We start from the raw sequence: 20,658 nt of genomic DNA on the forward strand, positions 1-20,658 counted from the left end.
AGGTATACGGAAAACTGCAACAAACAGTAATTACAGAATCAATTAAAACTGCAAGTTTTTGCCAGATATTGCGAGGGTAGAATGGTAATGACTGCAGTGAAGTGATACAAAATTCAGACAACGGTTGCAATCAAGGCTCAGGGATGGTGGGACTGAAGGGTCACAGAAGGTACAGTATATATAGCCAGACAGTGTTTGGGTAATGGCACAAAAAATATACTTCAGTGGCTGTGGGTTGCACAGGAACACAAGAGTGGCACAGAGGAGGAAGAAAGAGTGGGGAAGAAGAGGCCAGCGATCAGACTTGGTGTGTGACCTGAGTCAGGGTAACGGTGTTAACCCATCCAATAGAAGATTTTCTTTATTACTTGCTGCTACTGCTATATTATTTCATTCAGCATAAGAATGCCTCTTGACCTGTAAGAGTGAAGTATATCCTTCTTTAACCCTCTTTACTGCAGGAAGTGTACACTACTTCAGTAAACTGGTGTAGCTGTAGTTCAAATAACTATGTCACCGTGCTGAAAGAGATGATGCCATCAAGAATTTTATTGGTCACCCTATGCATGTTATCACAGCACTGAATATCAAACGTTATGGTTGAGGTCACTGCAGTCCTTAAAGAAAATGGTTAACACGACGAAGGGGATCATACGCCGACGGCAGCGATGAGGTTGGTGGGCGAACCCCAGCTGCCCTCAAAACATCAGTAACATCAGGCGGATGGAAGACCGTGCAGCACAACACAATAGGAGTTACAAGTACGAGATGAAGGAACACAGAGTGCCAAAGACCCTACTGGTTCGTGTCTTGTCATAACATTTTTGCAAACATTATTTTATGACAGTTTATTAAAGGTAATTGCTTACTTCATTTTCTCTGATAAGCAAGATATTAATACCGTGGTGACTTTTATGTTTATAAATATACTGTGTGTGTGTGTGTGTGTGTGTGTGTGTGTGTGTAACAGCCAGGAAACAGCGGTCCATCTTCAGGTTTGACAGTAACTAACGCAGAGCGAGGGGAGGTACTGATTTAGTACACTCTGTCCAGCCACTCCAGGGACTGTACACAACAGTGTGCTGAGTCCTAGTATTCTTTGGGCTGTAGTCTCGTCCCGGTGAGTGTAGGAGGCTACTTGTCACCTCTTTGTCAGCGATATACGTTGCTCTTAATACAAAAGTACCGTCTTTATCTTTTCTTCCCATCCAGGTACTTGATGTCCTTATACGTTCGCTCCATCTCTGGTGAAATTCATCAGAAAAGATCTCTCCTTAGATAAACACGATAGTCTGGCAGTATTGAAAATTTAATAAAACAGATGTCTTTGTACGGAAGGATTAGTAGTGCTTGATTCAAATGCCTTAACACTACCAGCTCCCTAGCGGTGGCTCAGTCGGTAGAGAGGAGGCTTGTGGTCCTACCGGACCCAGGTTCAAATCCCCGCTGGTGAAGGGAACAGTTTAAGGATCTGAATTTCATTACGGCAGACTTTACCGATTTACCAGAAGACCCGCCGACATGTAAAAATAACCCGGCTAATACCAATACACCAGTCCTGTATGAGACAGCCCTAGCATGTATTCAATATGGACGGTGGGTGTTAGCGCCGAAGTGGTGACATGTAGAGGTGTACGATATGTAGGAGGACTACTGGGCCTTGGGAGCAGGCTAAGAAGCCTATGCCCCCCAAAAAATAATAATCATCATCATCACCATCATCATCCACTGGTCATTGTCTCACCACCACTAACTTTTTTAACTTATTCACGACAACCACCGCAGTTAGTCGGTAATCATCATCATCATCATCATCACCACCACTGCAACCACCACTAGTCACTAACGATCATCATCATCATTATCATCATTATCATCATCATCATGCACTTCTACTATCTTCAAATGCTTGCATCCACCCTCCCTCCCACCCCCAACCTCACCCACGACCCTTACTTCCAGCCCTAACCACCACCCCCACTACCACCCCACCTTCCCACTTTAATAACGACCCCATCAGTCTACCCACCATGTACCTACGATCAAATTTGTAGGAGGGTAGATGAGAGAGAGAGAGAGAGAGAGAGAGAGAGAGAGAGATTTAAGTGAGGGTGGTGACAGGTCTCAATTCTGCTGTATAATTATCTTCCTTGTCTTGTAGTTGTTTGTGCAGTTCCCTCAATAGCCTCGTAACTCGCCAGTTTGACGGTTATATATTATACTTTGCATCTGTCTTTTCATCCCGTTATCTACTGTCATTATTAACCAGATGATCTGTTAACAACGGGAATGAGGAGAGAATAGTGGGTATTTGATACAATAATGCATCAGGGCGTAACTGAAAGCGACAGACATGGAAGGAAGAAATATAAGGGGGGGGGGGATAAATGGTAAATGATGGAAAAAGGGTGCACTGGACGAGGGGAAGTCATGTTTAGTTACTGGGCTCCGCCATACATAATTCATCCACGCAACTCTGTAGCCTGTCAGTTTCCAAGTCTTAACAACTTGCGTATCATGCTTTCGTTTATAATTATGCACTTACCATATCCTTTGTTCTTCTACTTGAACTACCACACCTCCTTCCACTTTAGTCTCACAGAGTATTTAACAGCTTCTGCCGTTAGTAAATACGTTGCGTCGTCTCGGAACAGGGTAAAAAAAAAAAAAATGTATAATCAAATTATTATCAATCTTTCTACAATAATACATTGAAACAGCCAATCAGTTAAACGTGGATCCAAATGATATCCTCAGAAGAGCGAACAAAACCGCTACGTATGTCCTCACTGATACAGCCGAATATCTGCAGAAAACTGACGTCATCCGCCCTGACAAAACGAAATTCTCTAAAGTGACAAAAGATCCAACAGAAGCACTCAAAAGGAAAGTCAACAAACTGATTGAGACCAATAACGCCGCCAGCAAGAGCATTAAATTCAGCTAGCTTTCTGGTGAACATGGAGTGGGTCATTGTTATGGCAATGTAAAAACGCATAAACCTGGGAATATGCTCATACCAATAATTTCTCAAATCCCTACTCCAACTTTCAGCCTAGCCAAGAAGTTATGTACCTTCCTGACCCCATATCCTGTATGCCTACAACCTACGACCTAAATTCAGTATCGCATTTCCTGGATACCCTAACACTGAACAACGCACGAGGAAGTATTGCATCATTAGACGTGGACTCGTTATTTACAGATGTCCCTGTCGAGTGTCAACCGTACCATCAGATACATCCGCAGTCTTATGCACCATGATGACCACTCCTTTTCTTAACATCCCCGATTCAGTACTGCGTGCCCTGCTTGAGTGTTGTACTAGGAAGCTCCCTTCATCTGCCCCCGAGGGAATAAATACCGCCAGATAGACGGTGTTGCTATGGGTTCTCCCTGGGAGTGCTGCTAGCAAACTTTTTCATGGGATTCATAGAGCAGGAAGTGTTCAGCAAGATAGAGAAACCAGGCATCTACACGATATTTTTAACAAGCGTAACAGCGAAGAGACCACTGAGCACCATAGGTTCCGCCGGCAAGATATCTTCGGCCTTATTTTCACCATAGAAAATAGTGTTGATGGAATGATGTCATTTCTCTATGTTCTCGTGAAGCAAAATGAACACTCCTTTCACACAAATCTCTACGTGAAGGGAATTAACTAAGACCACTGCCCACACGGCGGTTGTAAGTGCCCACAGAGATATAAGGACTCAACCATAGGTGCTTCTATCCGGAGAGCTCTCACTCACTGCAGCTCTTGACGACTCACCGCAGCTCTTACAAACACAAACACCCAAAGAAATGATGATCCGATTCCAAGTACTTTTCCCTCAAAAAGTGACATCTGGCAACTGCCACGGCCTAGTTATATTTTCTTTATTGCACACCGGAAAAAACATTAATTAGGTAAACAACACCACATATCAATATGAGAGTGTTTTTGAGTTGTATCTCGCATTACATAAACACACACACACACACACACACACACACACAATACTAAAGTTGAGGCTCTAGCTAGCCGTACGAAAGAATATGAAACAGCCTATCGCTCACCAATTTCAGGGTTAAAATGCGGAAAAACTCTCGTAATGCTTGTCTTACATCCTAATCAACAATACTGAGAAGGAAATGTCACATAAAATGAAATCTATAGTAATATGTCCAAATCACGAGTGTCATCAAATCACGAAAATAAACATCTAAAAGTATATTCTTATCCAGTTTTAAGTCTCTACAAGTGCTCGTGGGCCCTTCGGGCCCTCTTGCACTTGCTCCTGCGGAGGGCTTTCATGCTGCATGCTCGCTTTCTCGTGCTTCGCACTCGTTTCCTCGTGCTTCTCACTCATTTCCTCGCACTTCGCGCGTGCGTTGCGATCATTTCAGGTAATCTGAGTCACGTTTATGTGCTGTTCTAGTCTAACGTTGTCACTATCGGCTGTCAAGGTGACATCGGAGGGCCCATGATGGTCCGTTTATGTGCTGTTCTAGTCTAAAATTGTCACTTGGATTTTTTGCAGCTAATCAATTGATCGTGTTATTTGCAGCTTCGGGAATGGAACCCAAGTTGTCTGCACGCAAGTCCGAGTTATTAACCACTCGGCCATGGCAACCGACCGGGCGCCGTGAACGAAGTGTTTTTGTCAAAATTTGATTGCTCATTAAATATAGTAAAAGTTTTTCAATCGTGATGGGGCCAAGTTTTTTCATATCAGCGATTTTTTGCGATTTTTGTGCCAATTTTGGTGCTTTTTGAATGTGTAGTTTCCGCTGCCCAAAACACAGACAGACACACACAGAAACATGGCTACTGCTATATATAGTATATTAGGTGCGGGATCAGATTTAAGCGGCAAAACGAAGCCCTAATTGCAAAATCGTGAGCGCTATGAGCAAACAGTGGAGTCATAGAAGGCACCAAAGAAGGCTGCTAACCACTGAATTTACTGAAAACGTGATTTTACTGGAGAACGACCATACTCAGATACCTTAACCTGGCTCAGATCTTCGTCCGTTGTAGCTTATCTCACGTAGTCCAATGGAGGTAAAACAATACAACGGCTCCACAGTATTTCCAAGGCACTTCTTTCCGACTAATATCACAATTTAGTATTGATATATTTTTACAACTCAGCAATCAAGATGGAGATATTGCAATTTTAGACCAAGTAAAAAGGGTAGTCATTTCTGCTGACGATGAAATTTCAACATGTAAATAGAATTTATAGGGCAGTCTCGTGAAAGAAAATGGAAAGAGTGGTGGTCAAAAGTAAAAGTGACAACTGACACTGAAGAGAACTAAAGACTAAGTTGGTGGAAAAAAAGATGGGGAGGGGGAGCTTGGCAATGAAGGACATAGAGATACTCCCTCACTCATTGCGTGATCATGACGAACGTATGGGCCACTGGGGCCTGGCCTCAGTCTGCTGGCTAGCGCTTTGATGCGACACGGAATTTGCCAGATATTGCATACACTACTATTTAATTATTGTTTTTAATCTAGATTACTGCAGAAGAACCATAATTTGTTTTCACAAGACCAAATAACTTTCATAACTTCAACATCATAAAGTCTGGAGGGCAGGAAAGGTCTATCTATCTATCTATTGCCAGATGCCTCAATCCCGTTGGGGTGGCCACAAACAAATCGCCTCCAGGTCGCCCTGTCCCCCGCCATTTCACTGCCCCGCTCCCAAGTCACCCCTCCCCTCTCATACCTCTCCACCCCATCCCTCCATCTCATCCTCGGCCTCCCCCTCCCTCTTCCCCCCTCCACCTCACTCACATATACTCTCTTCGTCAGTCATTCACCCTCCATCCTCTCCACATGGCCAAACCACCTCAGTGTATTCCTCATAACGCTTCCTATCACATCCAAATCCACACCACAACGCTCCTTTATATCCTCATTTGTCAGCCTGTCTCTCCATGTGACTCCACAGGCTCCTCGTAAATAACTCATTTCCACTTCTCTCACTCTTGACTTGTTTCCTTCCAGCAACGTCCAAGCTTCACTTCCATACGTTAGAGTTGGTATTACAATACTGTCATGTAGTAACTTTTTCACTTCCATGCTCACTTCCCTGCTTCTTATCGCTGCTTTCAAGGAACCAGCAACATTACTTCCCTGCTGTACCCTTTCAAGCACTTCACCCTCCAAACCTCCATCTTTACTCATCACACTACCCAAGTATTTAAACGTACTCACATTTTCCAATTCCTCACCATCCAACCTCGCTGTACATTCACAGACTTCACCTCTCTCAAAGACCATCACTTTACTCTTCCCGACATTCACCTTTAGATTCTGTTTCTTACACACTCTCCCAAACTCACCCACCAAGCCTTGCAGCTCTCCTTCGTCTTCACTCAACAACACAGTATCATCTGCAAACAACAGTACAGGGAGTTTCCAAATACTACCCTCTCTCACCAGGGCCACTCTATCATCCACTACCCCACCTTGTACCTCTTTTATTACCCCCATCCATGTACAGATTGAACAACCATGGAGACATGACACATCCCTGTTTCAACCCAACCTCCAAAGAGAAAAATTCACTCAGTTCACCATCCACATGCACTGCAGCCTTAGCACCATCATACATACTCTTCACAGCATTCAACAACTTCCCATCTACTCCATATATTTTTAATACTTTCCACAATCCTTGTCTATCCACCCTGTCATATGCTTTCTCCAAATCCATGAAAGCCGCATACAACTTCATTCCCTTCTCTAGAAACTTTTCCACTAAAGATCTAAGAATGAATATCTGATCTACACAACCTCTTCCCTTCCTAAAGCCTCCCTGTTCTTCTCCAACTAATTCCTCTGTTCTTTCTCTAACTCTGTCAGTAAGTATCCTACCATACACTTTTCCTATTGTACTAAGAAGATTACCACACACTTCTTTTTCCCCTTTTCCTTTGTACAAGGTTAATAATCATATCTGACTTCCAATCCTCCGGGACTCTACCTTCCTCCCAGACCAATCTGCACATTTTCCACATCCATTCTACTACTATCTCTCCCCCATACTTCAGTATTTCACCACACACTCCATCAATTCCTGGGGCTTTCCCCAATTTAACTTTCTGCATTGCTTCCACAACTTCTGTCCTACTGATTTCTTCCTGTCTTCTCACCTCCCTCCTCCTCCCAGCCATTCCCCAGCCACTTATACTCGCATTACTTCCATCCTCTATGTTCAACAATTCCTTAAAGTGTTCTCTCCATCCTCTCACTTTTTCTCCCTTCTCCACTAGTAATCTACCATCTTTACCTTTCACTCTCCTGCAAACTTCACTTCCACCCTGTCTTACTCTTTTCACCTCCTTCCAGAACATTTTCTTACAGTCCCTCCACTTCACACTCAAGTTCCTTCCAAATTCCTCATTCACTCTCTTCTTACTCTCTCTTACTAATCTTTTCACCTCTCTCTTTCTTTCTAAATATAACTCTCTCTTCAGCCTCTCAACTTTTTCCACACCCCTATTTCTCATCCATTCATTGTATGCTTTCTTCTTTTGTGCCACAGCCTGTCTCACCTCTTCAGTCCACCACACTGTTCCTTGCACACCCCTCTGTCTTCTCTTCATCGCACACACCACATCACATGCTGCACACACACCTTCCACGTCCCCTATCTGCTCCAATTCATATTTGCCCAGTCGTTCCTCCACTTGTCTCTTATACTCTGTGTTTTTCTCATCCTCTTGTAACCTTTCCACTCTCCTTACAAATACTCCTTCTTCCTGTCCCTCCCTTCTTCTATTTCTCCATACTAATTGGACCTTGATTCTGGCCACCACCAAGTAGTGGTCAGAAAGTCCACTCCCCCAAACTCTATAAGCTCCTGCATCCATTACACATTTTCGCATCCTTTCATCCACACACACACATAATCAATCATTGCCTTCCTTTCATTCAGTTCGCCACCCACCCTTCTCATCACCCGCCATGTATACCTGTGGATCATCTTGTGCCTGAAGAGGGTATTGGCTGTCAACAACCCCTCCCAGCACAAATGTCCACTAACGCACTGCCATTCTTATCTATTTCAGCAGGCACACCCCACTCACCAACCATTCCACCCACCTTCACATTCCCTACTTTACCATTCATATCACTGATCAAAAACCCTCTCTCATTCCTTCCAAACTTTTCCATGCACACTTCCACATTTGTCCAGAACTCTTCTCTCACTCTGCTTGCACGATCTTGCATTGTCGCATACACACACACCATCGCCCACATTTGTATTCCAACTTTCAATCTTACCCACACAATCCTTGACCCAACTGATCCATACTCTCTTATGCTCTTCTTCCATCTTTTACTCACAACTATACATACTCCTTCTTTTGCCCTCTCATTGTCATCTACTCCTGCACATATACCCCATCCATACTCCCATTCTCTCACACTCTCACCTCTCCATTTCGTTTCAGTTATTCCGCATACATCAACTTTCGCACCCTCAAGCATCTGGACAATCTCTCTCTCTTTAACTTCATCATTCGCTCCCCTTACATTCCAAGTTCCGTTAACCATGTCTTTTGTCTGGTCCTTGGTCATCATCTTTTGGTCGGTCCTTGTCCGAGGCTTATTGTTTGTCTTTTTAGTTAGTTGTTTTCCGGGGAGGGGCACTAACCCTCCGCCAACTCTTTTAGTCGCCTTTTACGACAAGCAGGGATACTGGGGGGAGTATTTTTGAAAAAAAACCCTACCCCCAGGTATGGAAACCATTAAAGAAAGTGTGCCAGACTTAGGGAGTTCCATCCAAAACTTAAAGAATGCGAGTCATCACTTGTTTGGGCGATCATACCTATGCCTTACCCCAGCCTCGGTGAGGCTAGGTAGTGTGTCAACAGCTCCTCCAGAACAACCAGAGTCAGCCCTTAGATTAGGGTACTAGATTAAGGACTTGCGTTAATATTCAGTTACTGGATCGGATGCAATGATTATATAAACTGTAAATATATTTATTCATTATTATCTGCTTATTTATACTGCATACTTCTGATGACGAAAAATGACAGACACCCTAAACCTTCGTTTACATTAGCCGGCGAGGACATCAACACTATATCAATACTGAACTTGACGTGATTCTGACTGACCACATTGTTAATGGTAAATGCATGCGAAGGATGCCGAATAACTTATACAATACATTCCCCTAGTACGTGCGTATATGGGCGGCAAAGGACGTTGCGTACTAGGAATTTGAGTACTGTGAATACATAAACTTATAGGAAAAATTTCATATGGGCGACATCCCCCTTCATGGGCAACCCTTGAGACGCCTTTCAGACCTAAGTATTGTACAATACAGGGAAACTATCTAAGACATATTACCTAAGATCAAGTAAACTAACAAGATTATGGCTTTACTAGATAAATCAGCAAGGATATGGCTTAACTAAACCAACAAGAATATGGCTGCTCATCTTTAACCAAGAGGACAACAGGTGTGATGGAGGTAAGAAGAGGATCCAAGGCAGGATGAGGCCCCTAACGTGCATCTCCTGCATCATCCACCATACCACCCGACACACCACCTTTCTCACCACTTTCTTCACCAGCACTTTCGACACTTTCACTAGCTAATGCACTCAGCTCATAAACCCTTCAAAGTCTATTTCTGACACCTCAGACATCGAATCAGTCTCTTGATCCTCCTCAGGATATGGCTTTTCTGATGTTGAAGAAAGTGATTCCTCACTTTGTTCAAGCAGAAGGTAATGGGTGATGAGTGTTTGGTTCCGTCTGTTTACTTCCTGGTTGTACTTGTCTGTGTAGTAGCAGAAGGTTTTGTCCAGTGAAGACATCACCTCCACTCGCAACTGAGAGCGTTCGATGTCCTTGATTTCTTCCTTGAATTTATCAAGGGCACACAGTACCCGGCTGATCTCCATCATGGACAAATCTTCACTCTCCATCACTGGTGTTGCTGCCTTTTCTGCTGCGATCTCCTGCTCTGCATCAGCCTCGTCCACTCGCTGCACGATTTCCTGGGTATTCTGCTCTGCTGCTGCTGAATGTAAACCCCTGATCTCCAGTGAGATAGCCTGAAACCGGGGCTCAGCTTGTGCACTTGTGAGAGTGGCTGCCTTGGCAGTGGCCAGGGACTGAAAGCCGCTTCCAAGTGCGATTTCACACAGGTGTGGTACAAGGAGGTGCCAAGCATGGTAGGACAACAAGAGAGTGATGGCATCCTTGAGGTTGAATGACCGCCAGAAAGCCATAATAGTCTTCTCAGTTGAAGTTGGTTGTGTGGGTGCTGTGTGTGGTCAGGATGAAGTGGGTGAAGCGGGTGGCGAGTCCAAACCATCCTCGGCGTCCATGACATTACTCCCAACTTTGTTCAAGTCAAGAATTGCCTGCAGTTCCTCAAAGCTGTCAGTCTTGCTGCAGAGGTGATCGTAGAGGCGTTCGTGGTATAGCTGCTTAACCGTTGCAGACAACTCATAGTCTAGCAGTTGGATGGGCGAGGTCATTCCTGGGGGCAGAAAAACGATCTTGCATTCCATGCTGAGGTCTGCTAGCCAGGTTGGATGACTTGGGGCATTGTCGAGGATGAGAAGCACCTTGAAGGGGACACCAAGTTCCCGGGATTTTGCCTTGGCATCAGGGAAGAAATGCCACAACAGCCACTCAGAAATGATGCTACTCGTCACCCAACCATTGGAGTTACTGTACCAGTATACCCCGCTGTCATCCATGCAGCGCAGATTCTTGTAACATCTGGGGTGTGCTGTGGTATGCACCACAACAGGACGCATCTTGTGTGAGGCTGTGAGTCTGATAAGTTCACGGCGGACATGACTGTTATTTGCTCTTGTCGATTTTTCTGTCCCGGGCCTGGCGCTGGTGCTTACTAATATAAGTACACTTCAGCATAGCCTTGTAGTGTAGGGCTGTTTCATCAACAATATAAATTTGGTCCCTGCTGTAGCCACCCTCGTTGATTATCCCATTTAGGATGGCTGGATAATACCTGGCCACCATTTCATCCACTGATGCACGTTCCCCCGTGAGGCGAATGTTATGTAGCTCCTACCTTTTCAGAAAGCGGCAAAGCCATCCCACAGACACTTTAAATGGTTTCTTACAGCAAGCTTCAGAGCTGCAGCTTTGTAGATAATCTTGGCCTGGTCCCTGATGTAGTGCCCGTTCAGTGGAAATCCTTCCTTCTCGTTCCTCAGGATAAATGTAGCCAGGTACCGCTCCATAAGAATTATTGCCTGGTTGGTCAAACTGCTTCTCCCGTCCAATGCTGCCGTCCCATATGTCTTCACAGTCTTCTTTATGGCCTCCCTGTTAGCCCATTTAGTTCGCATGAACGATTCTGCCAAGCCTAGTTCCTTGCCAATGGCCATGTTAGCCTTCCCACTCTCCCTCCTAATGACCTGCATCTTCATGGCATGGGCGATGCACTTCTTCTTCCTGGAGGAGTGGGCAGACATCCTGGCTCTCAAAAAAAATAGCCTCAGAGTACACGGTGACATACCTGGAACAGCAAATGTACCCTCTGTGCGCGTGTTTCCTCTGCTGGAACTCTCACCTCACCACCCTCCGAGCAGCACATACGGGCATCACGTGATGAGTGAGCAGCATCGACGTCACAAGGTGGGTGGAGCGTAAGTAACCGTTATCGCTTCCTGGGGGGGGGCAATGTCGCGTTCTCGGGGTAACCCCGGATTTGGGCCACAGTTTGGTGCCTGTCTCGCTTACAAGGAGTTCAATTTGCATAGTAATAAAAAATACACACACACAAAAAAAATAGATCCTCGCATACAAGGGGGATCGCGTACTCAGAACTCGCTACTGTGAGGATGCACTGTACTCAGAATATTAAAAAAAAAAAAAATAAATAAAAAAACAGGATTAAAATCCAACCTTCCAAGAGTTTTTCATTAACACTCCCAAATTAGAACCCATCCTATTAGGATCTTTCCCACTTTAGGCTGGTGGTGGGATGTGAACGTTGTAATGGCACGTCGACCACATTGAGGAAATTGTGTATCAGTGTTGGTGAGGTGAGGCTGGGTGAGGTGAGGCTGGGTGAGGTGAGGCTGGGTGAGGTGAGGCTGGGTGAGATGAGGTGAGGTGAGGGCCACAACAAGCTCAGCCGATCTCTTCTTTTTAGCTGTTTCTCTCTTCCACTCTTCTGCTTTATGCTTTTTCCTCGCTGGGGATGGAGTCCCGTGAGGTATTGTTTTTGGTCGAGTTTGTTTGTTTGTTTTTAGCAAGATTAGGGAAAAATGGCTGAATGAAATTATATGAAACTTTCGGGTTATGTGGGCACTGGAGTGATTAAATTTTGGGGGTAACAGAATGACCATGAAAGATCGAAATCAAGGTCATCGATTTTCAGAAGGCTATACCTTGCAGCTGGTTGAAGATAGAGATATTTACTATTATCAGGATACAGGAACTTCCATATGGGCTTTTAAATGGTAACATGACCTTTGATCTTAAGTGACCGTGAAAGGTCAAACTCAAGGTCGCGGATATTCAGGGACTATAACTCAAAATTGGTTGAAGACAGATATTTACTATTATCAACATTGGGAGGTCCCATATGGGTTTTTAATTGGTAACTTGACCTTTGACCGTAAGTGACCCTGACAGGTCAAACTCAAGATCAAGGATAATCAGGGGGCTATAACTAGAAAGTCGTTGAAGACAGATATTTACTATTACCAAAATACAGGAAGTCTCATATCCCAGCAAACACACAACGTATGTACAACGTTGTGGAATGGTTGTCTATAAGTTATATTAGTTACAACGTTGTAGTAACGTTATAAAAACGTTTACTCGCAATGTTATCTCGCAACCAAGTGGCAACATTATCCTGAAACGTTGTCTAAATGTTGCTGCTACGTTTTCTAAGTGATGTCATGTAATTACGTTGTTCTAACGTTTATATTACATTGATTTCTATATGAAAATTAAGGTGTGCCATACGTATCCCAGCAAACAAGGAAAGGCAGCCAGCTGCAGGCAGTAGAGATGGAGGATCGAGTTGTCATATAGCAGGGGGGCAACCATCTCACGAGCCTGCAATTATCCGCTGGGAACTCTGTCGATGGCGCTCTGTGGCGACGTGTGTAAGTCTAAATTTGCTTGGAGTTATCGTCTCCGAGAATTTTCTTGAATTAGTGAATTACGAGCCTAAATATACCATAATAGGCGAAATACTGGATAGTATATTCCGCTATCGACGTTGCAGTAGCAGTGTTCATTTCTGTATCATGGTATTAACGCCGAATACTTTGGTAACGAAATGAGTACACGAAGGTGCCATTTGTTCTGTCATGATTGATAATTTTATGCTGCTCTTGTTGTTGCATGAACTTGAAATGTTATATCTGTTTGATGTTTTAATGAATATTTTCTTGCATCGTGACTGTATAGCAGGGTATAATTATAATAATATCACGTATTCAGTGTCAAGCGAAATATGGCAACCATTTGTCTTCAACAGCACAGCTCTGGGAGGGAATATTCTGTTGTGTATAAACCCCTCCAAATCTCATCTTTTCTCATGGAAAGGCAAGTAACTTCATTGTTCTGTTATGCCATTTAAGACCTAATATATTTTGGATGAAAGGTAAGCAAATTTTTAGGTAAAACTGAGAGAAATACTGTATCACCCATAGTAGGGAAACCAAGGTTTTGAAAGGTTAATTCACTCATCTGCTTTGCTAGTTGTGGTATGATATAAACATACATTAATGTTATCAGTTGTTTTGAACAGTATTTCCGTGTAAGATAAAGCTCATATTTTCTGCTTACTTCAGGCACTATAGCTACTGGAACAAAATCAGAGTGAAAAAGGGAGAATTGGCAGACAACGAATGGTGGACCAAATATGACATCAGAATGCTCTCCTATCCAGGTAACTTTCTAGTTCCTTGGACTAAGTGCATTGGATTTTCCAGCAAGGCTTGTGAGTACTGGGTGTTGAAAATTACAGTATTCCTTCTGAAAACTGCATTGATGTTTGAAGTTTTTATTTAATTTTTTTGGCTTATAACTAACTGAAACTATTTTACCAGTTAGTGTTGAAATGTATGACTAGGCTCCTTGTGCTGCTCATTGATTCACTGGAAAAGGAAGAGTGACCCACTGTATTTGATGTAGATTTCCTTAATTACTGATATGAGCTAGAAATTTTTTGTTATACTCTATGGCCCATAAGACACCAAAAAATTAATGATGTTAACCAGATGTTTTAGCAAATGTAAGGTACTGTACATTTTTATTTAGATGGGGGCTGTATATTTTACAGAAACAGTAGAATATGATTTTCATATTAGCCATGTAGGTTTGAATTACTCCAGAGTTCATGGACAATGCAACCTAAATGAACCTTACACTTTGGTTCCAGACACTTATAAGCAGGCTCTTTGCCATGCCAGACATGCAGAGGACGCTAGCAACATTGAGATGGATGACAACATTCCACAAAGAATGAGGAAGAAACCCCTGAAGTATGAGCAGGAGGACTTCTGCAGTGGTGATGGTTAGTATAAATAAAGTGGTTAGGATTACAGGAGCCGTAATTATACGCATACACTCACGGACTATGATTACGGCACCTACAGAGCTTGTATATATATAATGAATGTTGGAGTTGTTAGGTTAGGTTAATACCGCTACAGTTCAGTTTAAACTGCTAGAATTTAGCTGTTATATTGGTGATATCGTTAGGTTAGAAATAGGTTAGGTTAGGTTAGATTACGGCTGCTGTAATCGTGGTCCGTGCGTGTATAATTAGGCTGCCGTAATCCTAACCACAGCCTAGTATAAATTATGTTGATTGGTGCTATACCGTATTGCCCAATTGTCTAAGTGCTGCTCTCATATTTTAGACACCTGGCTTTAGTTAGATATACACACTGTGAAATATTTTGAATGCATGATTGGTTACAGTTAAATCATTCTGCTTTGGTACTTGCTTCAGAGGAAAACAAAGAATGCAGAAAAGAAGAACCTCCAGCAAACTCATCATCCAAGCCAGGAAGACATGGTTTTTCAGGCTGTAACAAGCCTGCATGTATAAACCTTCCAAATCCACTAAATTTCAACACTGCAAACCACACTAATGGTAGGTGATTCATGAATCATAAATTCTTACATTTCCCTGAAACAGAAAACAATGTAAATATTTCATGTTTAACTATTTGTCCACCAACTTAAATGGAAAAAAATAGTAGCTATTGTTCACTTACTTTTTCTAGTGTGACACCGAACTTACTCAGGAACATGACTTCTGCCTTACTAATAAGATGCAAACATAATTCAAGGATTTCCTTGAGAGTGTATCCCTGTTTAGGCTATTATTCCCAAGTCATTACAGGAATCTAATAAGACCACACTGAAGACATTTCTTATAGCACTGTGTGTGGCAGAAGTGACATATGATGTTCCTATTTATTAAATAAATGCACGATTGAGAAGCCATAATATTACTGGAAAGGGTTCTGAATTGTTAAATATATTAGTTGACTGTTACATTAGTCTGACCCAATTACCAAACCCTTGCAGCAGAGAAAAACTCCTTGCATGCCTTTTGTGTTGGCAAGTCAGAATAGAGTTAGGTTCTTTCTTTTTCCAACAATCCTCCAATTTTTTTATCATTTGCTTTTCTTACAGAAGAGAGAGACTTGATTGACAGGCCCCGTTCATTCATACCAGTTCATACGTGCCGAAGGAGTTCTGTGGAGTGAGGAGCTCACAGCCATGATCCATCCTCAATTATCAGCCCAAGCCAGATGTCTTCTGTACTGCCAATTTTCCTGAGGGAAAGGGCAGGCAGAACCCATGCCAATAATGATGGTAAGTCACAAAGGTCCAACCATTAATTGAGGATGTATATACATTTATTGAAGGTTTCATCTTCAGTATTAATGCTGTATGGCAGTGAGACCTGGGCAGTGAAGGAGGAAGATATTCGCCGGCTCAGACGTACAGAAATGACAATGATTAGGTGGATGTGCAGTGCGTCCCTGCGTCCAAGGCCTGGAGGGGCTGGGTTTACGATGGAAGAGTTGAGAGGTAGGATGGGACTGGAGTGTATTGGTTTTGTGATGAGGAGAGGTAGACTGAGATGGTTTGGACATGTGGAGAGGATGGGGGATGATAATTGGGTGAGGAAGGTGAGAAGTGTTAATACTGGGGGTGGGGTTATGAGGGGTAGACCGAGAAAGACATGGGACGAGGTCATTAAGTGTGACCTCAAGGTTAAGGGACTGAACAGGGAGGCTGCAATGGATCGTGCAGCGTGGAGAGCCGCCATTAGGTGACCAAGGCCGACAGATGCAAGCATGTTGGAGCCTTTAAAAACGAAAACGAAGGTTTATGTATATTGGCGGAGGGAAACTTTACTTTTGAACAATGAAGTCTTCAGTTGTGAAATGTCACATGCAATTTTCATTGGCAGCTTTCTTTTCAGTCAAGCTTTACAAATTTAAAATTAAAGTAACCCAGGTCTTCTTAATATATTCAGGTGTTTCCTGTGATGGTCTTTGAGAGAGGTGAAGTCAGTGAATGGACAGCGAGGTTGGATGGTGAGGAATTGGAAAATGTGAGTACGTTTAAGTACTTGGGTAGTGTGATGAGTAAGGATGGAGGTTTGGAGGGTGAAGTGCTTGAAAGGGTACAGCAGGGAAGAAAGGTTGCTGGTTCTTTGAAAGCAGTGATAAGAAACAGGGAAGTGAGCATGGAAGTGAAAAAGTTACTACATGACAGTATTGTGATACCAACTCTAACGTACGGAAGTGAAGCTTGGACGTTGTTGGAAGGACATAGGTCAAGAGTGAGAGCAGTGGAAATGAGTTATTTAAGAGGAGTCTGTGGAGTCACATGGAGAGACAGGCTGACGAATGAGGATATAAAGGAGCGTTGTGGTGTGGATGTGGATGTGATAGGAAGCGTTATGAGGAACACACTGAGGTGGTTTGGCCATGTGGAGAGGATGGAGGGTGAAAGACTGACGAAGAGAGTGTATGTGAGTGAGGTGGAGGGGGGAAGAGGCAGGGGGAGGCCGAGGATGAGATGGAGGGATGGGGTGGAGAGGTATATGAGAGAGGGGGGTGTGAGTTGGGAGCAGGGCAGTGAAATGGCGGGCGACAGGGCGACTTGGAGGTGATTTGTTTGTGGCCACCCCAAACGGGATTGAGGCGTCTGGCAATAGATAGATAGATAGATAGTTTCCAGTAAGATGAAACCCAGGAACTAAGAGAACCTCTGCATATTGTATATCTAAAATATCATGCTTTGCAGTTTTGACACATTTTTAATTTAATTTTTTTTTTTTAGAAGACAGAAACCTACTTGGAAGACCACAAATGTCTTCAAGCACAAGGACTGAAGCTCATAGGTCAGACCTAGAGAAAGGAAGGCCTCAGTTTCAGGCTGTGGGAACCAGTCAGTTACCTCAACTGAGGGGAAGTCTCCTGAGGGAGTCTGCAAACAGAGCTCAGACTGGTTTTATGTTCTGTCACGCATCCCTGTGATATTTATTTGTTTACTCCTTAGGAAATGTGCCTTTTGCTTTCTGCATCATTGTGATCATGTTCATTTAGTAGTAGTCTTTTGTTCACAAAGGCTCTTATTTTTGGACAGTTTGTGGATGGTCTAAATTTGTATGGTGATACTTGTCCAAAAAGACATCAGGGAGGGAGGACAGTTGTAACTATTTATGCAACATTGTTCATTTTACTGGTAGTTCTAATTGATTTTTGCAACAAAAAGATAATCTTAGGTGTTGGGACGACCTTGTACATAGTCAAAACCTGAATCCTGACCTTTGACCTGACAATAACAAAGTCTTTTGTTTAATCATAGAAACAATCACTCCTTGCATTAATTTCCTGTCAGCCAGTAGAGTGCCCAACTCTTCAAATCCTGTGGTGGACACTTTTCCACAGTTTTTAAACATTTTACCACCACTACTTAATTTGGAACATACACACACACACACACACACACACACACACACACACACACACACACACACACACACACACTGAATGTTACATGTTGTTTCCTTCTGTTATCTGTTGTCTTTGGACTGTAACACGTTACTGACATACTGTAATGAGAAGACCAATTCTTAGTGCTGCTTGAGGTTTGGAATTTGTAAATGATATATCATATGCAATAGTGTAGAAAGTTATATGTCATAGCTATACGGCAATAGAGTATATTGTATTAAATAAGTAAAGGCTCTGTTTCTTATTGTAGCCTACTTTATGTTACATATCCAAAAGGTCCTTCTTATTGTCCTAGAAAATCATTCTGGAAATTGCCAATTCAGAATGTGTTTTATATATTAATATAGGCCATGTTATTGTTTTGTTTGTCTCTTAAACAAACTCTGGACAGGTCCATCCTGAGGGACGCGTCCAGGTTAGTACTGCAATGTCTTACGTCTCTCCGGCATGGACTCCCATCCTCTCCAACACTCACTACAACACCTTACAAACCATACAAAACTCTGCCTTTCAAATTACCACTGGCTGCACCAAAACCACCCCCATACCTCACCTACACTTTGAAACTAAAGTCCTATCAGTTAGAGATTCTCTTGACATGAGAGGCACACAGTTCTATGCAACAGCCTGTGAATATCTTGCACACACCTTCCACTTCTCTCATCTGCCCCAGATCATATTTACCCAATTGCTTTCTTCTCTCCTATATGCTGCCTTTTTTCCATCCTCTTGCAACTTTTCTGCCCTCCTTGTATGTACGTATTATTATTATTATTATACTAGACACTTCAAAGTCAGTGTTAGTTTTGAGCTTGGTACCAGTAAACTAATATTGTTTATTTATTGTATTTTGCTGCAACCATGGCTCAATGGGTTAAAGCACTCCACTCTGGTTGAAGGGTCGGATGTTCGAGTCCACCCAAGGGTTATTGGTAGACATCAGGAAGGGTCACCACTCATAAAGGGCTACACACTCCAGACTTAATTCCTCTGGCCAGGGACAACGCCATAGCCCTTATCGACAAAAGGGGACAGTGGGAAAAAAATGTGCTTGCAAATTATTTAATTTGAGCTAAGCTTACCTCCAGAATAACACTAACTACTCCCCCTTGCCCCCAAGTAATCCTGATCCCAAAAGGACCTCAATGGGAATATGCCACAGAGGCCTTATTGGGTTATCTTTGGTTGGTTTTGAGCATGGCTGGTATTTATAAACACTTGTTCGATGTTTAATGTGCCACTATGTGTGTAAATCCCAAACCGATTATCCATCCATCCATCCATCATCCAATCCTATGTTGCCCCAATGAGGAGTGGAAGAGCCTGGGGTTAGGCAAGTTGGTCCTGACATTTAAGATGAGAGTCTATTATTATTATTATTATTATTATTATTATTATTATTATCATTATTGATGAAGTGTGTGGTGAAATGCTGAAGCATGGGGAAGAGATAGTAATAAAATGGATGTGGAAAATGTGTACTGTAGATTGGTCTGGGAGGAAGGTAGAGTCCCGAAGGACTGGGAGTCCGGTATAATTATTCCCCTGTACAAAGGAAAAGGGGAAAAAGAAGTGTGTGGTAATCATAGGGGCATTTGCCTTCTTAGTGTAATAGGAAAAGTGTATGGTAGGATGCTTATTGAAAGAGTAAGGGAAATAACAGAGGAATTAGTCGGAGAAGAACAGGGAGGTTTTAGGAAGGGAAGAGGTTGTGTAGATCAGATATTCATTCTTAGATCTTTAGTGGAAAAGTTTCTAGAGAAGGGAAAGAAGTTGTATGCAGCCTTCATGGATTGAGAGATAGCACGTGACAGGTTGGATAGACAAGGATTGTGGAAAGTATTAAGAATACATGGAGTAGATAGGAAGGTGCTGAAGGCTGTGAAGAGTACTGTATGTGTGAGGGTGCTAAGGCTGCAGTGAGTGTGGACAGCAAACTGAGTTAATTTTTCAATCTGAAAGTTGGATTGAAACATGGCTCCGTGGTTGTTCAGACTGTATATGGATGGGATTATAAATGAGATACAAGGTAAGGCAGTGGATGTTGGAGCAGCTCTAGTGAGAGAGGGCAGTATTTGAAAACTACCAGTACTGTTGTTTGAAAATGGTGTGTTGTTAAGTGAAGACGAAGGGGGGCAGCAAGGCCTGGTGGATGATTTGGGAGAGTGTGTAAGAAACGGAATCAAAAGGTGAATGTAGGGAGGAGTAAGGTGATGGTCTTCGAGAGAAGTGAAGTCGGTGAATGTACAGTGAGGTTGGATGAGGAGAAAATGGAAAATGTGAGTGCATTTAAGTACTTGGTAGTGTCATGAGTAAGGATGGAAGTTTAGAGGGTGAAATGCTTGAAAGGGTACAACAGGGAAGAAAGGTTGCTGTTCCCTAAAAGCAGTGATAAGAAACAGGGAAGTCAGCATGGAAGTGAAAAAGCTAATACATGACAGTATTGTGATACCAACTCTAACGTATGGAGGTGAAGCTTGGTCCTTGTTGGAGGGACAAAAGTCAAGAGTGAGAGCAGTGGAAGTGAGTTATTTGAGAGGAGCATGTGGAGTCACATGGAGAGACAGACTGACAAATGAGGAAGTGGAGGAGCGTTGTGGTGTGGATGTGGATGGGACAGGAAGCGTTAGGAGAAAC

The sequence above is a fragment of the Coenobita brevimanus genome, chromosome 89, assembly GCF_032717465.1.
Source record: "Coenobita brevimanus isolate Jiangsu-jjx chromosome 89, ASM3271746v2, whole genome shotgun sequence".
Taxonomy (NCBI): domain Eukaryota; kingdom Metazoa; phylum Arthropoda; class Malacostraca; order Decapoda; family Coenobitidae; genus Coenobita; species Coenobita brevimanus.